Source organism: Bos indicus, chromosome 12 (assembly GCF_029378745.1).
Source record: "Bos indicus isolate NIAB-ARS_2022 breed Sahiwal x Tharparkar chromosome 12, NIAB-ARS_B.indTharparkar_mat_pri_1.0, whole genome shotgun sequence".
NCBI classification, from domain to species: domain Eukaryota; kingdom Metazoa; phylum Chordata; class Mammalia; order Artiodactyla; family Bovidae; genus Bos; species Bos indicus.
This window is the reverse complement of record NC_091771.1, coordinates 67,193,003-67,215,973: the sequence shown is the minus strand read 5'-3', so window position 1 is coordinate 67,215,973 and position 22,971 is coordinate 67,193,003.

Genomic DNA, 22,971 nt, shown 5'->3' with positions numbered 1-22,971 from the left:
ATACCAAGATCCCTCAAAAATGTGTAAAAACTTTTAAATCCTAGCAAATAAGTAAAAAAAAAAAACCAAAAAACAAAAAAACAACATGATTGATAATATCAAGTAATTGACCAAATAATGTTAAATCAGGAATTTAATTTTGCATTTAGAAATATATTTCACCACATTAAATGAAATAAAGGAGAAAATCCATATGAAATAGAAGCAGGGAAAAAAATAACAAAAACTTAACCAATTTGTGAGAAAAACTATCATCAAATTAGACACAGAAGAGACTTTCCTCAATCTAATAAAGAGCTTTTACAGAAAAATATAGCAGTGACTGCATGCTTAGTCATCACATTGAATAGTTTTGCTCTAAAATTGGTTAAACGATAAGATTGTCCTTTCCCTTTACTCTTATTCAACATTTCAGCAGTAACATATTTAAAAAAAAGACATTCAGATTGAACAGGAAGAAGCAAAGGTGTCTGTTAATCAAATTGTTGTTTAAAAAACACTAAAAAATAGTCACCAAACCTATTATATTTAATAAATAGGTTTAACAACATTAGAGAACAATTAGTATCATTTACTAGCAGTAAATAATTAGATATAAAATCCATTGAGATAGACACAAATTTTTGACATAGGACATAAATGCCCAAACTATAAAAGTGTAAGCTGATAAAGGTGTTTTAGTTAAAAAAATTCTCACAAAAGATAGTTAATATAATGACAGGCAAAAAATATTTCAACACATGTATCTGATGAAGGATCTGTGTCCAGAATATGTACAAATTCTTGCTACTTGGTAATAAGTTGAGCCAATTAAAAATAGGCAAAAGATTGAAAATACTTAAAATATACAAATGACTAATTATCACTTGGAAAGTTGCTCAACATCATTAGCCTTCTAAAAAAAATGCAAAGTAAAGCCACAAGTTTCATTACGTAGTTATAATAATGATTAAATGAGAGGTATAATATATACCTATGTAAAACCTTGGCCAGACACATTCACATTTTTCATGATGCCCTTCTTTGGAAAAATATCTCAAATGTTCCTCAGTTGATGGATGGATAAGCAGATGGCTGTGTATACATACCATGGAGTACTACTCAGCAGTATAAAGGAATAAACTCACTGATACATGCAGCCATATGAATAAATCACAATTAAATCCTGCTGAGCTAAAGAAGCCAGATTCAAAGCCTGATGTAAAAATTGCATTTACATGAACCTCTGCAAAAAAGGCAAGTTTAATCTAGAGTGAAAGGAAGTTGGTCAGTGTTTACCTGGGGCTGGGGGCAGAAAGAGAAGGATTGTTGGCAAGGGGTACCTGGAACATTTTGGGGTTATGGAAGTGCTCAATATCTAGATTATGGGTAAGGTTACCCAAATGTACAAATTTGTCAAAAGTCATTGACATGTACACCTAAAATGGGTGCATTGTATTTTATGTCAAGAAGACTTAAGATGCTGTCCTTAAGTGTATTTGCAGGGACAAGGTATCAGTAAATATTCTGGAGGGGGAGAATATAAGTGGACTTATTTATAAGCATGCATAGTGCAGACTAGGGACTCTTAAAAATGATTCAGTAGCATCGTGGGGTGTGGAGGTTGGAGCTGTAGCAATTTATACAGGTGGATTACAGAACCAGTAAACGGTGATGTGGTAAAAAATCTGATGTGACCTCATCCATTTCTGCAGGCCAGTAAGGTCTGATGATATATGAATTACATCCAAGGGTACAAAATCCTTTCTTTTTTCCCTTAAGTTAAAAAAAGCAGTAGTTAATAGATTTTCTAGTGTAATCTAATTGTGGTCCTCTCCGGAAATAGAATAATAAATGTATTACATTTCTTGAAGCATCTGTAGTGTGTTATAAATTTAATCTCCACAAATACCTATGATTAGTAGGATAATAAAAATAATTTGGAATGGTAAAGCAATATATTGAAAAGTTTATTACAGAACTGTAATTACAGAGCTAGAAAGAACCTAAAAATATCAAATCCAATTTATTCATTTCAAATATAGTGCTAGCAGGCTCACTGGGAGTGGTGGTGGTGGTGGATTGCATCATGGTCCTTGATTTTTTTAAAAAAATCTTTCTATCTGAGTCCTTTGACATGTGGATTTTTCAGTTTCTCACATAAAAGTGAAGTGTATTCTCCAACCATTGGCTTCTGCATTTGGCCATGTGATTTGCTTTGGGTAGTACAGTAAGGCAGAAGTGACAAAGTGCCAGTGTCAAGCCTTGAGTGAATTCGGAGTGGTTCTGTTATTTCTGTTACCCCCATAAAGAGAACATGCCTGAGTTAACCTGAGGAAGTAGATGAGACAGTTGACCAAACTTGCCCAGTGGAGCTGTCTCATCTAAGCCAGCTCTAGAATAGCTAATCCCTAGGCCACCTTATATAATTTATTGGTTGATTTAGGTGTGTGCATGTGTGAACTCTGGCTTTCCAGGAGGCTTAGCTGATAATTAGCCACATGCCAATGCAGAAGATGCAAGTTCAGTCCCTGGGCCAGAAAGATCCTCTGGAGAAGGAAATGGCAACCCACTTCCATATTCTTGACTGGGAAATTCCATGTACAGGGAGCCTGGCAGACTACAGTCCATGGGGTCCCAAAAGAGTCAGACATGATCGAGTGACTGAACAACAAAGCAACCTGCAGAAACGATGTCTTCTTATCAGTGCTTCCTCATTACTTTCCCATTGTCTAATAAAATAAGTTATTTGGAGAGCATCTGAGGTTGGTATAACATAGGCCATAGGGTTAGAGTTCAGTTCAGTTCAGTCTCTCAGTCATGTCCAACTCTTTTTGACCCCATGGACTGCAGCATGCCAGACTTCCTTGTCCATCACCAACTCCGACTGGAGAAGGGAATGGCAAACCACTTCAGTATTCTTCCCTTGAGGACCCCATGGACAGTGTAGGGTTAGAAGTGCTCAGTAAACTCTAGTATTTCTCTATTAAATGGAGAACAGACTTTTACTAAAGTATATAAGAATTGAAAGCCCAAAGCAAAAAATGTAAAAAACAAAAACACCTTTGTTTTGATGCATGTTTAACCTAGTAGAAGGTAAGTATTTTCAGGTGACCTTTAGCCTGGACTTGGAAGAGGCCTAAGAAGTCAATGTAAAGCATAGGAGACCCTAGCTGCTGCTGTTAAGTCACTTCAGTCGTGTCCGACTCTGTGTGATCCCATAGATGGCAGCCCACCAGGCTCCGCCATCTCTGGGATTCTCCAGGCAAGAACACTGGAGTGGGTTGCCATTTCCTTCTCCAATGCATGAAAGTGAAAAGTGAAAGTGAAGTCACTCAGTCGTGTCTGACCCTCAGCGACCCCATGGACTGCAGCCTTCCAGGCTCCTCCGTCCACGGGATTTTCCAGGCAAGGGTACTGGAGTGAGGTGCCATTGCCTTCTCCAGACCCTAGCTAGGTCAGCTCAAATAACCCAACTGTAGACTGAACTAAGCACAGAAAATTCAATACACTAAAAAAATGATTTTAAGAAATCACAGGTTTTCTGATCAGACAGAATAAAGTATCTCTGATTTAAGTAATGGGCTTCTGCAATTGGCTAAAGGTAGAGAGTCCACCTGCTAATGCAGGAGATGTGGATTCAATCTCTGAGTCGGGAAGATCCCCTGGAGAAGGAAATGGCAACCCATTCCAGTATTCTTGGCTGGAAAATCCCATGGATGGAGGAGCCTTGCAGGCTACAGTCTAGAGGGTTGCAAAAAGTCAGACATGAATTAGCACGCACATGCACACACACACACACACACATATGCTTTTAAAGCTGTTATTCTGCTACTAATACTCTTTCTCTCTTATATATTCTACATTTGGCATTACTTCATTTTTTATTCTTTACCACTGCACCACCTGGGAAGCCCCTTTAAAAGCATATAAAGGTTAATCCTTACATATTTGAAATCTGACTTCAGTAAAGCAAAGGGAAAGGAATTTTACAGTCAACAAAACTGAGAAGGAAAAAAAAAAATACTCTACAGTCTAGTGAATCTACCAGGAACCCTGCATCGTTAAGACTTGGAGGGGGGAATGCTGACAGCTCAACAGACTGACAGTGGGTAAAATGAACTAAGCTCTCTGGATGAGGCTGAAATTAGGGAATTAAGGGCACGAAGGGGTAAGCCTCAGTGGGCGTGGATAGCTGCTGCCCTGTGCTTTGGGCATTAGGAGACAAAACTGACAGGAGCTAGCTAGAGCCAACAGCATGACAACAAGGACAGAGAGGCATTTGTGGAGGAGATACAGAGTTCTCTTTTACAGAACTGAAGATGGTGGAGCACAGTTGGTCTTCAGCAGGACTCCTGGCTGGTCCGTGCAGTCACTCCGAGCCTCACGCTTCCCAGGTCTCATGGCCTCTTGCCTCTGAGTCTCTGCCTGTTTGCGTCATTCTCCATTCTTTGCAGTCTAGCTTTACCCTCCCTTCTGTGATCTTCACAGATAATGCTAACCTCATTTTCACTGTTTTTGCATGATCTGCTTGACTAGACTGTCAGGTTAATCTAGAATCTCAAACTGGAAAATTCCAGGAAATATAATTTCACTGGTTTACTTTTCAATGCTGTGCCCGCTTCCAGTCTATCCATTATGCTCAGAGAGGATATCTGCACAGTCAGGTTGTACAGACAGACTTCCAGGGACTCTGCAGGTCAGGTACCATATAAGAAAGTTGTCGTGGGGTGGGAGACACTGTCTGAGTTGTTTCCCTAGTACTTTTCTTGGCTGCTCAACAGAAAAAATAACATTCTTCCCACATATTCAGAGATGTTCTTGACTGCATCACTCCACCATTTTGTAATACACAACAATCCACAGGCCTAGGCAGCTCTAGTGTCCAGAGGAAATGCTGGCTCAGCTGATAAAGAATCCACCCACCATGCAGGAGACCTGGGTTCGATCCCTGGGTTGGGAAGATCCCCTGGAGAAGGGAATGGCTACACACTCCAATATTCTGGCCTGGAGAATTCCATGGACTATATAGTCCATGGAGTTGCAAAGAGTCAGACACGACTAAGCAACTTTCACTTTCATAGAAAGAGAGGAGTAGAAGAGAAAGCTGTCATTAAAAAAATTCCTACTAGCAAAGGGGGCTAAAAGCTGACATTTCCAAAACATTTCATGGAATCGTGTATCCAAAGGGTAAACAGCATGATAAAACAGGTGCACAGCAAAGTAAATGAAAGGATCACTGTTCATTGTAGCAATCTGTGTTAACTGGTTCATAAACATGAACTCTGTTTTTTCCTTTACTGAGTGGCTTTTTCTTGGGTAGGGTCTTTAGGAACCACTGGAAAGATTTGGGGCAGTGTCACCCTGCTTATTGAACTTATATGCATCATGAGAAACGCGGGGCTGGAAGAAGCACAAGCTGGAATCAAGATTGCTGGGAGAAATATCAATAATCTCAGATATGCAGATGACACCACCCTTATGGTAGAAAGTGAAGAGGAACTAAAAAGCATCTTGATGAAGGTGAAAGAGGAGAGTGAAAAAGTTGGCTTAAAACTCAACATTCAGAAAACGAAGATCATGGCATCTGGTCCCATCACTTCATGGCAAAGAGATGGGGAAACAGTGGAAACAGTGGCAGATTTTATTTTTGGGTGCTCCAAAATCACTGCAGATGGTGACTGCAGCCATGAAATTAAAATATGCTTACTCCTTGTAAGAAAAGTATGACCAACCTAGACAGCATATTGAAAAGCAGAGACATTACTTTGCCAACAAAGGTCCGTCTAATCAAGGCTATGGTTTTTCCAGTGGTCATGTATGGATGTGAGACTTGGACTGTGAAGAAAGCTGAGCACCAAAGAATTGATGCTTTTGCACTGTGGTGTTGGAGAAGACTCTTGAGAGTCCCTTGGGCTGCAAGGAAATCCAAGCAGTCCATTCTGAAGGAGATCAGCCGTGGGATTTCTTTGGAAGGAATGATGCTGAAGCTGAAACTCCAGTACTTTGGCTACCTCATGCGAAGAGTTGACTCATTGGAAAAGACTCTGATGCTGGGAGGGATTGGGGGCAGAAGGAGAAGGGGACGACAGAGGATGAGATGGCTGGATGGCATCACTGACTCGATGGACGTGAGTCTGAGTGAACTCCGGGAGTTGGTGATGGACAGGGAGGCCTGGCGTGCTGTGATTCATGGGGTTGCAAAGAGTCGGACACAAGTGAGCAACTGAACTGACTGATTGACTCTTTGGAGGTGGTAAAGACACTGCTTTATGTATTTGTAATCAGTCCTAGGACATGTAAAGGAGCTGTAACCCACTGCCCTAAGGTTCGTCTTTTGTATGTGTGCATGCTCAGTTGTGTCCAACTCTGTGCAATCCCATGCACTGTAGCCCATCAGGCTCCTCTGTCCATGGATTTCCCAGGCAAGAATGCTGGAGTGTTTTGTCATTTGCTCCTCCAGGGGATCTTCTGGACCTAGGGATGGAACCCATGTCTCATGTCTCCTGCATTGGCAGGTGGATTCTTTAACACTAGCAGCATATGTGAGCTTTGGTTTGCTCTAACACTTCTCAAGAATTCTTAAAAAGCCATAAGCAGGGATGTGAGTTAAAAGCCAGATTTGGACCATGCGTGCATGCATGATAAGTTGCTTCTGCAATCCCATGCACTGTAGCCCACCAGGCTCCTCTGTCCGTGGGGTTTTCCAGGCAAGAATGCTGGAGTGGATTGCCATGCCCTCCTCCAGGGGATCTTCCTGATCTGGGGATCAAACTCATATCTCTTACATCTCCTGCACTGGCAGGCAGGTTCTTTACCACTTTTGGACGGACTATAGGTAATAGAAGTCTTCAGTTTCTTAGCGGCAAATTTGGATACAAGCGTATTATTCATCTTCTCATTGGCCTTAATCTTAGGGCATTATTGCAAATAAAAATGTGGGGATAGTGGAGACTATTTACATTCCATCTTTAGAGATCTAGGTGTTTTGTTTTGTTTTGTTGCTTGCTTGTTTGGATTTATTTAAGTTATTTTCATTACATTCAAGCTGGATACTTGGAGGGCCCTAGTAATGATCTCCAAGTTGGATCCTTTTAGTTATTTCTACTCTAATAGCCAAGCATCTACCTTCTTTCAGTCAGTTCATTAAACTTTTTTTGCAGTGTGTAAGTGGGGGAGAGTGATCAGCAAAGATAATTCTTGAATATGACAGATAAACTCCCAAATTTCAATCTAACACAGTAGAAGTTTCTAATTCTCAAGTCTAGTTGATTACTAGTGGAGAAGATAGTCATTCAAGAACTTAAGCTAATTTTGCCATCTTAAAATATTTGCTTGCAGGGACTTCATGGGATTGTATCTCCAATGAATAGATGTGGGAAGAGAGAAATGGTTGGTCCTGAGGGCTTTGCATTGCCTCTTCCAATTGAACAGAATTCAGTCACATGACTGCACTTAATTACAAGGGAGGAAAAGTTTAGTTGTATGCCCTAGAGGAAAATCACATTAATTTGGTCAATAGCAAGCCACTTTCTGCAACTGTTGCATCAGTAGTCTTTTTTGGTGACCAGGTATCTGTGTTATTCTTTTCCCTACACATGGAGATTACCCAGAGTCCCACTTGGCTTGTCATCTTCATCAGACTAAAGTTTGGCATCTTCATTCAATGACGGTAGAACTAAAGACAAGTTATCTCATCCATCTTTTCTCCCACATAACCAGCAACAGATAATAGAAATCAAACTCCTATGTAGAAACAGAAAAAAATGGTAGAAATATGGCAATAATTGATTCATAAAAGTTACAAAATTTGATCTGAAGTGTAAGGAAATGTCCTTGATCAGAACCTGATTCTGCTCCTTTGGAGAAAATGCTTTGTTTGCTGTTCTCTATGAGCTTAGGATCCATCTTCTGAGGATGCTTTCTTTTAAATTATCCTTTATGGTCAAATCTAAAACTGACACTGAAGATTATTCTCTCTAGTGGCCACATAGTTTTCAGAGTATTTCCTTCTAGTGCAAATTTGAGAACCCCAAATTTACATTAAGCTTGATACAGATAAAGATTAATTAAGTCTGGGATTTGCTTTTGGAAATACAATTCCATTATAAGTTTAGTAGGCTGCTGATGTACTTGCTTGAGTAAGTTTCATATATCAATGACCACTAGCCAATTCTTTCCTAGATATAATGCCCAAGCTTGATTTATATCTTCTTGCCCTCATGCCTCCTTCTCAGTTTGTATCTGGCCACTTGAATGCCTTTTGAAAGAATAGATGAGATGGCTGCACTCTGAATCTGATCATTTTTGTAGGGCTGAATATTAAGGGATTTTTATAGCTCAATTTTTTTTCAGTCTTAACTCTTCTTGGGGTATGAAATAGGCAGTGCTTTAACTGTCAAGTCTCCAAAATTTTGAACTCTGTTCTTCCTCCATCTACTGCCTAGATTCAGAGGATTTAACAAAGGATCAAAATTAGGGCATAGTATAGCTACAGATGGATAGGCTCCCCTTGGTGGATCAGATGATAAAGAATCTGCCTGCAATACAAGAGACCAGGGTTCAATCCCTGGTCTGGAAATAGCCTCTGAAGAAGCGAATGGCTACTCATTCCAGTATACTTGCCTGGAGAGAATTCCATGGACAGAGGAGCCTGGCAGGCTATAGTCCATGAGGTCATAAAGAGTTACTGATGGCTGGAGTTTGTGTCCCTGGTATCTGTAGGATATCTTTCTAAACAGATCTTTGCTTGAGTGAGAAATAATCTTTTAGCATGTTAAGCCTGAGAAATTTTGATGTTTGTCACAGCAGTTAGCCTGTATTTACTGATTACATGGGCAAAACATAGAATTTTCTTACCATAAATTTACTGATGCAGACATCAGCCATCTCTATGTATATGCTCTATTCTCTCCATTCAGTGTAAAAAAGCCTGGAAGAGATTTATCTCTTTCTGGTTTGGTATACTCAAATTTCTGAGAGTTACCAAATAATGTTTCCAATTCTTCCAGTTCCAAACAGTGCTAGCTGCAAGCTTGGTGCAGGGGAGATCCTCATAGCTATGCTGTTTTGGCTCAGCCAATATGACACTTTCTCTTAGACCCTGTTGCAGGAGAAGCAACAGGTATATCCTGGTATGAGTGTGTGGTGAGGATTCAGAGGTATTTTATAGAAGGCAAAATTAGAAAATATAGAGAAACCTTGAAACTAGAAAGTCATCAGAAACTGGAAAAAAAATGCATAGGCAAAGCAGTCTATTTTGCGGTTGCCTGGTCTTTGCCTTTCTTGCTCTCTGCATGTCAGCTTTAGTCCTGTCTTTTGCTGACACTTTTCATGCAGTTCTTCATCTGGCTGCCCTGCAGTTCCAGAGTTTCCATTACTTCCATCCAAGTAAATAGCTCAGACTAGAAAGAACCTCTCAGTTCCAATTCTCAAATCCTAGAGTGAGAATCCTATCAGTCTCAGTCGTTTCAGCTCAGTTGTGTCCGACTTTGTGACCCCATGGACTGAAGCATGCCAGGCTCCCTGTCCATCATCAACTCCCAGAATTTGCTCAAACTCATGTCCATTGAGTCAGTGATGCCATCCAGCCATCTCATCTTCTGTCATCCCCTTCTCTTCCCACCTTCACTTTTTCCCAGCATCAGGGTCTTTTCTAACAAGTCAGTTCTTCGTATCAGGTAACCAAAGTATTGGGGTTTCATCTTCAGCATCAGTCCTTCCAATGAATATTCAGGGCTGATTTCCTTTAGGATGGACTGGTTGGATCTTCTTGCAGTCCTAGGGACTCTCAAGAATCTTCTCCAACACCCCAATTCAAAAGCATCAGTTCTTCGGCGCTCAGCTTTCATTATAGTCCAACTCTTACATCCATCCATGACTACTGGAAAAACCATAGCTTTGACTAGACAGACCTTTGTTGGCAAAGTAATGTCTCTGCTTTTGAATATGCTATCTAGGTTCGTCATAACTTTTCTTCAAGGAGCAAGCGTCTTTCAATTTCTTGGCTTCAGTCACCATCTGCAGTGATTTTGGAGCCCCCAAAAATAAAGTCTGGCACTGTTTACACTGTTTCCGCATCTATTTGCCTTGAAGTGATGGGACTGGATGCCATGATCTTAGTTTTCTGAATGTTGAGTTTTAAGCCAACTTTTTCATCCTCTTTCTTGTTCTTCAAGAAGCTCTTTAGTTCTTCTACGCTTTCTGTCATAAGGGTGGTGTCATCTGCATATCTGAGGTTATTGATATTTCTCCTGGCAATCTTGATTCCATCTTGTGCTTCATCCAGCCCAGCGTTTTTCTTGATGTGCAAGCAAGGTGACAATATACAGCTTTGACGCACTCCTTTTCCAATTTGGAACCAGTCTGTTGTTCTGTGTCCAGTTCTAACTGTTGCTTTCCTGACCTGCATAAGATTCTCAAGAGGTAGGTCAGGTGGTCTGGTATTCCCATCTCCTTCAGAATTTTCCAGAGTTGGTTGTGGTCCACACAGTCAAAGGCTTTGTCATAGTCAATAAAGGAGAAGTAGATTTTTTTCCTGTAACTCTGTTGCTTTTTCAATGATCCAGCAGATGTTGGCAATTTGATCTCTGGTTACTCTGCCTATTCTAAATCTAGCTTAAACATCTGGAAGTTCACAGTTCACTTACTGTTTAAGCCTGGTTTGGAGAATTTTGAGCATTACATTGCTAGCATGTGAGATGAGTGAAATTGTGCGGTAGTTTGAGCATTCTTTGGCATTGCCTTTCTTTAGGATTGGAATGAAAACTGACCTTTTCCAGTCCTGTGGCCACTGCTAAGTTTTCCAAATTTGCTGGCATACTGGCATGCTGGCATATTTAACAGCATCATCTTTTAGGATTTGAAATAGCTCAACTGGAATTCCATCACCTCCACTAACTTTGTTCGTGGTTATGCTTCCTAAGGCTCACTTGACTTCATATTCCAGGATGTCCGGCTCTAGGTGAGTGATCACACCATCATGATTATCTGTGTCGTGAATATCTTTTTTGTACAGTTCTTCTGTGTATTCTTGCCACCTTTTCTTGATATATTCTGTTTCTGTTAGGTCCATACCATTTTTGTCCTTTATTGAGCCCATCTTTGCATGAAATGTTTCCTTGGTATCTCTAATTTTCTTGAAGAGAGCTCTGGTCTTTCCCATTCTATTGTTTTTCTCTATCTCTTTACATTCATCACTGAGGAAGGCTTTCTTATCTCTCCTTGCTATTTTTTGGAACTCTGCATTCAAATGGGTATATCTTTCCTTTTCTCCTTTGCCTTTTGATTCTCTTCTATTCACAGCTATTTGTAAGGCCTCCTCAGGCAACCATTTTGCCTTTTTGCAATTCTCTTCCTTGGGAATGGCCTTGATCCCTGCCTCCTGTACAATGTCACGAACCTCCGTCCATAGTTCTTCAGGCACTCTAACAGATCTAATACCTTGAATCTATTTCTCACTTCCACTGTATAATCATAAGGGATTTGATTTGGTCATACCTTAATGGTCTAGTGGTTTCCCCTACTTTCTTCAACTTAAGTCTGACTTTGGCAATAACTAGTTCATGGTCTGTGCCACAGTCAGTTCTGAGTCTTGCTTTTACTGACTATATAGAACTTCCCCAATTTTGGCTGCAAATATTATAATCAATCTGATTTCAGTATTGACCATCTGGTGATGTCCATGTGTAGAGTCTTCTCTTGTGTTGTTGGAAGAGGGTGTTTGCTATGACCAGTGCATTCTCCTGGCAGAAGTCTATTAGCCTTTGCCATGCTTCATTCTATACTCCAAGGCCAAATTTGCCTGTTACTCCAGGTATTTCTTGACTTTCTACTTTTGCATTCCAGTCCCCTATAATGTGGAGAAGGCAATGGCAACCCACTCTAGTACTCTTGGCTGGAAAACCCCATCGATGGAGGAGCCTGGTAGGCTGCAGTCCATGGGGTTGCGAAGAGTCGGACATGACTGAGGGACTTCACTCTCACTGTTCACTTTCATGCATTGGAGAAGGAAATGGCAACCCATTCCTTGTTCTTGCCTGGAGAATCCCAGGGATGGTGGAGCCTGGTGAGCTGCCATCTATGGGGTCGCACAGAGTCGGACATAACTGAAGCAATTTAGCAGCAGCAGCAGCAGCCCCTATAATGAAAAGGACATCTTTTTTGGGTGTTAGTTCTAGAAGGTCTTGTAGGTCTTCCTAGAACTGTTCACCTTAGTTTCTTCAGCATTGCTGGTCGGGGCATAAACTTGGATTACCATGATATTGAATGGTTTGCCTTGGAAATGAACAGAGATCATCCTGTCATTTTTGAGACTACATCCAAGTACTGCATTTCAGACTCTTTTGTTGACTATAATGGCTACTCCATTTCTTCTAAGGGATTCTTGCCCTCGATAGTAGATATAATGGTCATCTGAATTAAATTCACCCATTCCAATCCATTTTAGTTCACTGATTCCTAAAATGTCAACATTCACTCTGCCATCTCCTGTTTGACCACTTCCAATTTGTCTTGATTCATGGACCTAACATCCAAGGTGCCTATGCAATATTGCTCTTTACAGCATTGGACCTTGCTTCCATCACCAGTCACATCCACACCTGTGTGTTGTTTTAGCTTTGGCTCCATCTCTTCATTCTTTTTGGAGTTAGTTCTCCACTGATCTCCAATAGCATATTGGGGACCTACTGACCTGGGGAGTTCATCTTTCAGTGTCCTATCTTTTTGCCTTTTCATACGGTTCATGGGGTTCTTAAGATGAGAATACTGAAGTGGTTTGCCATTCCCTTCTCCAGTGGACCACGTTTTGTCAGAACTCTCCACTATGACCCGTCCATCTTGGGTGGCCCCACATGGCATGGCTCATAGTTTCATTGAATTAGACAAGGCTGTGGTCCATGTGATCAGATTGGTTAGTCTCCTGTGATTGTGGTTTTCAGTCTGTCTGCCCTCTGATGGAGAAAAATAAGAGGATTATGGAAGCTTCCTGACAGGAGAAACTGACCTTGGGGGAAATTGTTCTGATGGGTGGGGCCATGTTCAGTGAATCTTTAATCCAATTTTCTGTTGATGCGTGGGGCTGTGTTCCCTCCCTGTTATTTCATTTCAGTTCAGTTCAGTTCAGCTCAGTCACTCAGTCATGTCCAACTCTTTGCTACACCATGAATCGCAGCACGCCAGACCTCCCTGTCCATCACCAACTCCCGGAGTTCACTCAGACTCACGTCCATAGAGTCAGTGATGCCATCCAGCATCTCATCCTCTGTCGTCCCCTTCTGCTCCTGCCCCCAATCCCTCCCAGCATCAGAGTCTTTTCCAATGAGTCAACTCTTTGCATGAGGTGGCCAAAGCACTGAAGTTTCAGCTTTAGCATCATTCCTTCCAAAGAAATCCCAGGGCTGATCTCCTTCAGAATGGACTCGTTGGATCTCCTTGCAGTCCAAGGGACTCTCAAGAGTCTTCTCCAACACCACAGTTCAAAAGCATCAATTCTTCAGCACTCAGCTTTTTTCACAGTCCAACTCTCACATCCATACATGACCACTGTAAAAACCATAGCCTTGACTAGATGGACCTTTGTTGGCAAAGTAATGTCTCTGCTTTTCAATATGCTATCTAGGTTGGTCATAACTTTCCTTCCTGGGGCCAGACTTCTGTATTCCTGCCTTGAGAATCACATGAACAGTATGAAAAGGCAAAAAGATAGGACACTGAAAGATGAACTCCCCAGGTTGGTAGGTGCTCAATATGCTATTGGAGATCAGTGGAGAAATAACCCCAGAAAGAATGAAGAGACGGAGCCAAAGCTAAAACAACACACAGGTGTGGATGTGACTGGTGATGGAAGCAAGGTCTGATGCTGTAAAGAGCAGTATTGCATAGGAACCTGGAATGTTAAGTCCATGAATCAAGGCAAATTGGAAGTCATCAAACAGGAGATGGCAAGAGTGAACATCAACATTTTAGGAATCAGCAAACTAAAATGGACTGGAATGGGTGACTTTAACTCAGATGACCATTATATCTACTATCGGGCAAGAATCCCTTAGAAGAAATGGAGTAGCCATCATAGTCAACAAAAGAGTCCAAAATGCAGTACTTGGATGCCATCTCAAAAACGACAGAATGATCTCTGTTCATTTCCAAGGCAAACCATTCAGTATCACAGTAATCCAAGTCTATGCCCCAACCAGTAATGCTGAAGAAGCTGAATTGAACAGTTTTATGAAGACCTACAAGACCTTCTAGAACTAACACCCAAAAAAGATGTCCTTTTCATTAGAGGGGACTGGAATGCAAAAGTAGAAAGTCAAGAAATACCTGGAGTAACAGGCAAATTTGGCCTTGGAGTACAGAATGAAGCATGGCAAAGGCTAATAGAGTTCTGCCAAGAGAATGCACTGGTCATAGCAAACACCCTCTTCCAACAACACAATAGAAGACTCTATACATGGATATCACCAGATGGTCAACACCGAAATCAGATTGATGATAATCTTTGCAGCCAAAGATGGAAAAGCTGTATACATTCAGTAAAAACAAGACTAGGAGCTGACTGTGGCTCAGATCATGAACTCCTTATTGCCAAATTCAGACTTAAGTTCAATCAAGTAGGGAAAACCACTAGACCATTAAGATATGACCTATATCAAATCTCTTATGATTATACAGTAGAAGTGAGAAATATATTTAAGGGACTAGATCTGATAGAGTGCCTGATGAACTATAATGAAGGATATACCCATTTGAATGCAGAGTTCCAAAGAATAGCAAGGAGAGATAAGAAAGCCTTCCTTAGCAATCAATGCAAAGAAATAGAGGAAAACAATAGAATGGGAAAGACTAGAGATCTCTTCAAGAAAATTAGGTATACCAAGGGAATATTTCATGCACAGATGGGCTCAATAAAAGACAGAAATGGGATGGACCTAACAGAAGCGGAAGATTCAAGAAGAAGTGTCAAGAAGAACTCGACAAAAAAGAGCTTCACGGCCCAGATAATCATGATGGTGTGATCATTCACCTAGAGCCAGACATCCTGGAATGTGAAGCCAAGTGAGCCTTAGGAAGCATCCCTACGAACAAAGCTAGTGGAGGTGATGGAATTCCAGTTGAGCTATTTCAAATCCTAAAAGATAATGCTGTGAAAATGCTGCACTCAGTATGCTAGCAAATTTAAAAAACTCAGCGGTGGCCACAGGACTGGAAAAGGTCAGTTTTCATTCCAGTCCCGCAAAAAGATATTACCAAAGAATGCTTAAACTACCACACAATTGCACTCATCTCACATGGTAGCATAGGAATGCTCAAAGTTCTCCACACCAGGCTTCAACAGTAAGTGAACTGTGAACTTCCAGATTTTCAAGTTGGTTTTAGAAAAGGCAGAGGAACCAGAGATCAAATTGCCAATATCTGTTGAATCATCAAAAAAGCAGGAGAGTTCCAGAAAATCATCTCTTTTTGCTTTATTGACTATGCCAAAGCCTTTGACTGTGTGGATCACAATAACTGTGGAAAATTCTGAAGGAGATGGGAATACCAGACCACTTGACCTGCCTCTTGAGAAATCTTGTGCAGGTCAGGAAGCAACTGTTAGAACTGGACATGGAACAACAGACTGGTTCCAAATCGGAAAAGGAGTACGTCAAGGCTGTATATTGTCACCCTGCTTATTTAGCTTATATGCAGAGTAAATCATGAGAAATGCTGGGCTGGATGAAGCACACGTTGGAATCAAGATTGCCGGGAGAAATATCAATAACCTCAGAAATGCAGATGACACCCCCTTTATGGCAGAAAGCGAAGAAGAACTAAAGAGCCTCTTGAAGAATGTGAAAGAGGAAAGTGAAAAAGTTGGCTTAAAACTCAACATTCAGAAAACTAAGATTATGGCATCTGGTTCCATCACTTCATGGCAAATAGATGGGGAAATAGTGAGAGACTTTATTTTTTGGGGCTCCAAAATCACTGCAGATGGTGATTGCAGCCATGAAATAAAAAGATGCTTGCTCCTTGGAAGAAAGGTTATGATGAACCTAGACAGCATATTAAAAAGCAGAAACATTACTTTGCCAGCAAATGTCCATCTAGTGAAGGCTATGGATTTTCCAGTAGTCATATATCGATGTGAGAGTTGGACTATAAAGAAAACTGAGCACCAAAGAATTGATGCTTTTGAACTGTGGTATTGGAGAAGACTCTTGAGAGTCCCTTGGACTGCAAGAAGATCCGACCAGTCCATCCTAAAGGAAATCAGTCCTGAATATTCATTGGAAGGACTGATGTTGAAGCTGAAACTCCAATACTTTGGCCACCTGATGCGAAGACCTGACTCATTTGAAAAGACCCTGATGCTCGGAAAGATTGAAGGCAGGAGGACAAGGGGAGGACAGAGGATGAGATAGTTGTATGGCATCACCGACTCAATGGACATGAGTTTGTGTAAACTCTGGGAGTTGGTGATGGACAGGGAGGCCTGGCGTACTACAGTCCATGGGGTTGCAAAGAGTTGGACACGACTGAGCGACTGACCTGAACTTAACTGAACTGAAACTATGGTGGAAGTACTGTAGATAATGGTGACCTCTTTCAAAAGGTCCCTTGCATGCAGTACTACACTCAGTGCCCCCAGCCCTGCAGCAGGCCCCTTCTGCCCCAAGCCTCCACCAGAGACTCCTGGACTGTTACAGGCAAGTCTGGGTCAGTCTCTTGTGGGGTCACTGCTCCTTTCTCCTGGATCGTGGTGTGCACAAGTTTCTGTTTGTGTCCACCAAGAGTGTGTGTCCCTGTACTGTGTAAGTTCTGGCCACTCTATGGTGGGGTTAATGGCAACCTCCTCCAAGAACGCCTATGCCATACCCAAGTCTGCTGCACCCAGAGCCCCTGCAGCAGTCTACTGCTGACCCGTACCTCCAGAGGAGACACTCAAACACAGTTTCGTCTCAGTCTGTGGGGTCTCTGGGTCCTGGTGTGCACAAGGTTTGCTTGAGCCCTCTGAGCATTTCTGGCATATCAGTCTGACTTGGTCCAACTCCAATGTCCATCTATAGTGTGTAAGCTGAAAGGTGGGTCACATAGTGTGAATATGGTAGCAAGAGGTCCAGCCCTTTGAAATGTCAGGGCAATTCCCAGAAATAAAAAACAGTAGGTTACAGACCAGACAGACAGTTTGTAAGATTTACATGCTAATCAACCACAATACCCAGGGAACTGTTACACTCATATTCAATCTGGGATGATGACTGAGGTCTACATTTGAGAGAAAACAATTGTCCCATTGTATACAAATAAGTAGCTATGGAATTGGAGACCCTCTGGTGTGGTTAAAAATATTCAATTTCGATTTAAAGTCAGTCAACCTGGGATAAGTTATGGCTTTGCTTATGTCCAAAGTATGGCATTAGACAAACCATTTAACTTCTTTGGATCTCATATTTTAGTGTTTGAAATTGGGTTAAGGGTCTCATGGTTTCTTTTGTAGATTTGCTAGGCCCTGACTGGTTGTTTTTGATTATGTAGTTTGATAAATACTAACTGTTGCTGTTCAGATGGTGATAGTTTTACTTTTTAGGCCTCGGGCTGTCTTTCTAATGAACTGAGTGAATAAATGTATTCCAAACACCAAGTTCATTTAACCTTATACCAGTCCCTATACACTAATTTCAGTGCAACAGGATCTTTCCCAAACAGGCACTAGTTTCTAAACAATCCAGTGTGGAAAATCTATAAATTAAACCTTAATTCATTATTAAAGCCATATTTGCTTAGATCAAACAACTGCCAAGTCTGAGAGCCTTATCTGCCACAAATGAGATTTGCCTAAATGTGTTTTTAATCACTTTGTTTTCCCTTTACCATAAGTGTCTTATCTAACCTAAATGAATGTTGGTATTAATTCATAGAGCAGTCAAATAGCTTCTTCCACTGTATGTTGATAGCACTCAAGGACTCTTTGATTACGTCTCCATACTGTTTCAAAAGGATCAGGGGTGAAGTTGGTAAAGTGAGTGGTTTGCCTTGTTGTTCAGTCGCTAAATCCTATCCAGCTCTTTGCGACGCCATGTACTGCAGCACTCCAGGCTTCCCTGTGCTTCACTATCTCCTTGTGTTTGCTCAAACTCATGTCCATTGAGTCAGTGATGTCATCCAACCATCTTGTCCTGTGTCACTTCCTTCTCCTCCTGCCCTCAGTCTTTCCCAGCATCAAGGTCTTTTCCAATGAGTCAGCTCTCTCATCAGGTGGCTGAAATATTGGAGTTTCAGCATCAGTCCTTCCAATGAATATTCAGGGTTGATTTCCTTTAGGATTGACTGGTTTGACTCCATGCTGTCCAAGGGACTCTCAAGAGTCTTCTCCAGCACCATAGTTTGAAGGTATCAATTCTTCGGCTCTCAGTCTTTTTGATTGTCCAGCTCTCACATCCATACATGACTACTAGTAAAACCATAGGTTAGACTATATGGATCTTGGTAGGCAAAGTAATGTCTCTGCTTTTTAATATGATGTCTAGGTTGGTCATAACTTTCCTCCCAAGGGGCAAGCATCTTTTAATTTCATGGCTGCAGTCACTGCCCTCAGTGGTTTTGGAGCCCCCCAAGATAAAGTCTGTCACTATTTTCACTGTTTCCCCATCTATTTGCATGAAGTGATGGGACCAAATGCCATGATCTTCATTTTCTGAATGTTGAGCTTTAAGCCAACTTTTTCACTCTCCACTTTCACTTTCATCAAGAGGCTTTTGAGTTCCTCTTCACTTTCTGCCATAAGGGTGGTGTCATCTGCATATCTGAGGTTATTGATATTTCTCCGAGCAATCTTGATTCCACCTTGTGGACCTATAAAATGACAGGAAATAACATTTTTTTCTTGCTAGTATTAAATATGTAGAATAACAACTGAAAAAGTGTGTGTGTGTGTGTGTGTGTGTGTGTGTGTGTGTGTGTGTTAGTTGCTCAGTCTTGTCTGAGTCTTTGTGACCCCATGGACTATAGCCTGCCAGGCTCCTCTGTCCTTGGGATTCTCCAGGCAAGAATACTGGAGTGGGTTGCCATTTCCTTCTCCAAGAGATCTTCCCAACCCAGGGATTGAATCCAGGGCTCCTGCATTGCAGGCAGACTCTTTACTGTCTGAGCCACCAGAGAAGTCTAGCTGTTTTGACAACTAGCATATATAAGGAACATGAACCTATAAAATGATAGGAAGTAAAATTTTTTCCTTGTTAGTATTAAATATGTAGAATAAAAACTGAAAAAAATGTGTAGTAGGGTTCTTTCTAGAATGAAAGAATGCTTGACAATTTAAAAATATTGTATTTTATTAGCAGACGGTAGTGGTTGTCTCACCCCTGCTTCAACATTTTTCCTATTACGGGCGAACAAAATAGAACATTTTCTTTTGACTTTTTAACCCTTTAGGTAACACATACTTATACTGTCCCGATTAAACATTTAGAAGACTACTCCTATAGATCATCAGTGTGCTCTGCTATTTTGGCTTGTAACTTGTAACTGTGGTTGCGTAAGTATTTTATGCTTAATTCTAGCTCTTTCATGGTAACTTTAACTGTATTAGTCACAGATTTGAGTTAATAATTCTTTAAATTGCTCAGAAAAATGACTGATCCCCCCCAAATTATAATTTAGGGACAAAGGCCAAGGTACTTTAGCATGAGGTGTTGTACTTAGGATCTTCTGAATACTGTAAGTGTAAAGAAATGTTTTGTTTATTTCCTGTCTATATAGGCCTCTGAAATGGTCCTTCCTACCTTGCCGCATTTCTATGTTCTTTTGTAGTGCTGATGATCTACAGGTGTTCGACCAAGTGAAAATACATTCTATTGGTGCATTGGTCCATTCAGGCTGCTGTAACAAAGATGGCATAGACAGATGGCTTTAGCATCTAACATTTATTCTTTACAGTTCTGGAGGCACGAAAGTTCAAGATCAAAGTGTTAGTAGATTTGGTGTCTGATGAGGAGCCTCTCCTGGTTCATAGATGGTCATCCTCTCACTGCGTCCTCACGTGGGGAAAAGGGTGAGGGAAAACTCTGGGGTCTCCTTTATAAGGCAACTAATCTCATTCATGAAGGCCCTACCCTTATGACCCGATCACCTGGCAAAGTGCCCACCTCCTATTGCCGTTATATTGGGGGTTAAGATTTCAACATACAAATTTTGGAGGGGGGCACATACACAGTCAATCCAGTAGGTGATAAATCATGTATTAATTATATTTAGAGTTTGTTGAGGAAAGCTTAAGGAGTAAGGGCCTGGTTCCAGAATTTCCTTAACTATTATGTTGTTTGTTTTTTCTGAGCTTTGTATACAATTAAAGAAATATAGTATTGAGCTTTTTTCTTTTTTAGTTTAATGTTTTACAGAGCCTTGCTATCTCAGTTTCTATGTCGCTTCACCAGTGTAATGATCTACGGTGGGAAGAGCAGGTGAGGTGGGTACCTAAGGGGACCCAGATTATATTCAGTCATGAAGGACAAAGTAGACTTGGTATTATATTCTAGACTTCAGAGGTTTTTAATCAGGAGAGAGATCTGTTCTAGGTTAAACACCACTTTGTGGCTTCAGCAATGTAGATGTCCTCGAATGACATTTATGGCTGAAAATATTCATTCCTGAGTGTTCTTCTTTATGCTCCTTGTAGTTTTCGCTATCAACTGCAGTCTTGGCTGCTCAGAGTGCTGTCAGCAGGTACTTTGCCTGGCAAATGCTGCTTTCAGTTCAGTGGCCTTGTGTTACCTCAATGAACCCAAATTGCCTATAGGGCAATTGCCATAGGAGATTAGACTTGAATGCCAGAGGAAAAGGAGAATGTATTATAATTGCCATATGTAGCACTTCATTTTACCTCCATATTTTTTTCCCCTGAGGCAGGTAACTAATAAGGATATGACTGAATGAGTACATTTTATTTATTTAGTTACTCATTTATTTTTGGCTGTGCTAGGTCTTCGTTGCTCTGCGGGCCTTCTCTGGTTGCAGCGCTCGGGCCTCTCATTGCAGTGGCTTCTCTTGTGGAGCACTGGCTCTAGGTGCCTGGGCTTCAGTAGTTGTAGGGCCTGGGCTCTAGACCACAGGCTCAAGAGTTGTGGCAAATAGGCTTAGTTGCTCCGTGGCATGTGGGATCTGCCAAGATCAGGGATCAAATCTATGTCTCCTGCATTGGCAGGCAGATTCTTCACCACTGAGCCACAAGGGAAGCCCCAGGTACACTTCTTGTGAGAAAAATTTTGATTAAGTTCCTAGGTATAGAATCAGGTCTTCCCTGATAGCTCAGTCGGTAAACAATCCACCTGCAATGCAGGAGACCCTGGTTCGATTCCTGGGTCGGGAAGATCCCCTGGAGAAGGGAAAGGCTACCCACTCCAGTATTCTGGCCTGGAGAATTCCATGGACTGTATAGTCCATGGGGTCGCAAAGAGTTGGACACGACTGAGCGACTTTCACTTTACTTATAGAATCAGTGAAAACTTTAAAGACTATCAAGTTCTCTCTTATTTTCACCCACTAGAGATCAGAGAATGAAATTCTTCTAGATAGAATACTATTAAATTGTAGCATGAAAGTTGGTTTCTCTCTTGCAGAGGCAGCTATTTAGAGAGAAACTGACCAACTAGAGAACATTCTTTCAAGTCATGCTTGCGGAAGACAGGTCAAATGTAGACACACTTACACACACATCAAAACATACAGCCTGTGTCCTAAAACAATGCCTCCTGCATTTTTCACATCATGGCACACATAGAAAATGATAGCATTTGTATGGCACACTCAGATAAAAAGGTTGGGCTGCTGGTTGAAGTAGGTGACTGTGACAGAATTCTGAAAAGGTGAAGGATAGGACTAGTTAAGGAAGGTTACATGCTTATATGGCACTTCTGAATAGACAACCAAAAGACAGTAAATACAGTTTATGAACATATCCATAGGGAAACAAATTTGTCTCTTTGAAATGTTCTTTTCATTAACAGCAGGTTTTTTGGGTAGCTCTCTAAAATGAGTACGTCACTCTTGAGAGGCTCCTCCTGTCACACTTGTTTGCAGTAAATAGTTCAACAATCATCAAGATACAAGCTGGCAGGGGGCTGTGCATGGGATGAGGTTTAGGGCCATAAAAGTAGCCATGTTTCCTCAATTTGGAAGATAGCACCGTAATTTTCCACTTAACTTTCTGTCTGTGAGTCTATAATAGAAACTGTTTTCTTGTCAGTGGTTTCTGCTGCGTTAACACTGTCGTTCTTTCAGGTTGGTACTGCCAGCCTCCCTTTCCTTTCATGAATTAGATACTTAATTTTATGAATTAGATCCTGCAATTGTGCAGCGTCTTTGAGAATGTATCTTAAAGGGAATTTTCTGTTTTCCACATTTTTGAAGCACCTCCCCTTGTTCAGGTAAGTATTTCTTACAGCTGTATTGATTTGGGTCTAATTTCTTGACCCAATTGGTGTCATTTCTCTGTATTAAGGCTCTTTTATGGCTTTTGTCTCAGGCTTTTAGTCTATGCTTCATTAATGATGTTTTCTAAAGGTTACAGACATTTTCTATTGAAAAAACTCTTCCTTAATTCATCATTTTTAAGATTTGCAGGTATATTTTCTAAGCATTAAATATGATAGTATCACTAATATTACTATCAGGATATTAGTGAAAAATGAAAGTTGCTCAGTTGTGTCTGACTCTTTGCAACCCCATGGACTGTACAGTCCATGGAATTCTCCAGACCAGAATACTGAAGTGGGTAGCCTTTCCCTTCTCCAGGGGATTTTTCCAACCCAGGGATCAGACCCAGGTCTCACACATTGTAGGCGGATTCTTTACCAGCTGAGCCACAAGGGATATTAACAGGATATTAACCAAGTGTCAATACACTGGACAATCTAGAGTACACAGAGAGAAATATTCTCTCTCTACAACCAGCTAAAATTTTGTAGGAAACATTATCTTCTTATCTCCCATTTAATTGAAAAAATGAAACTT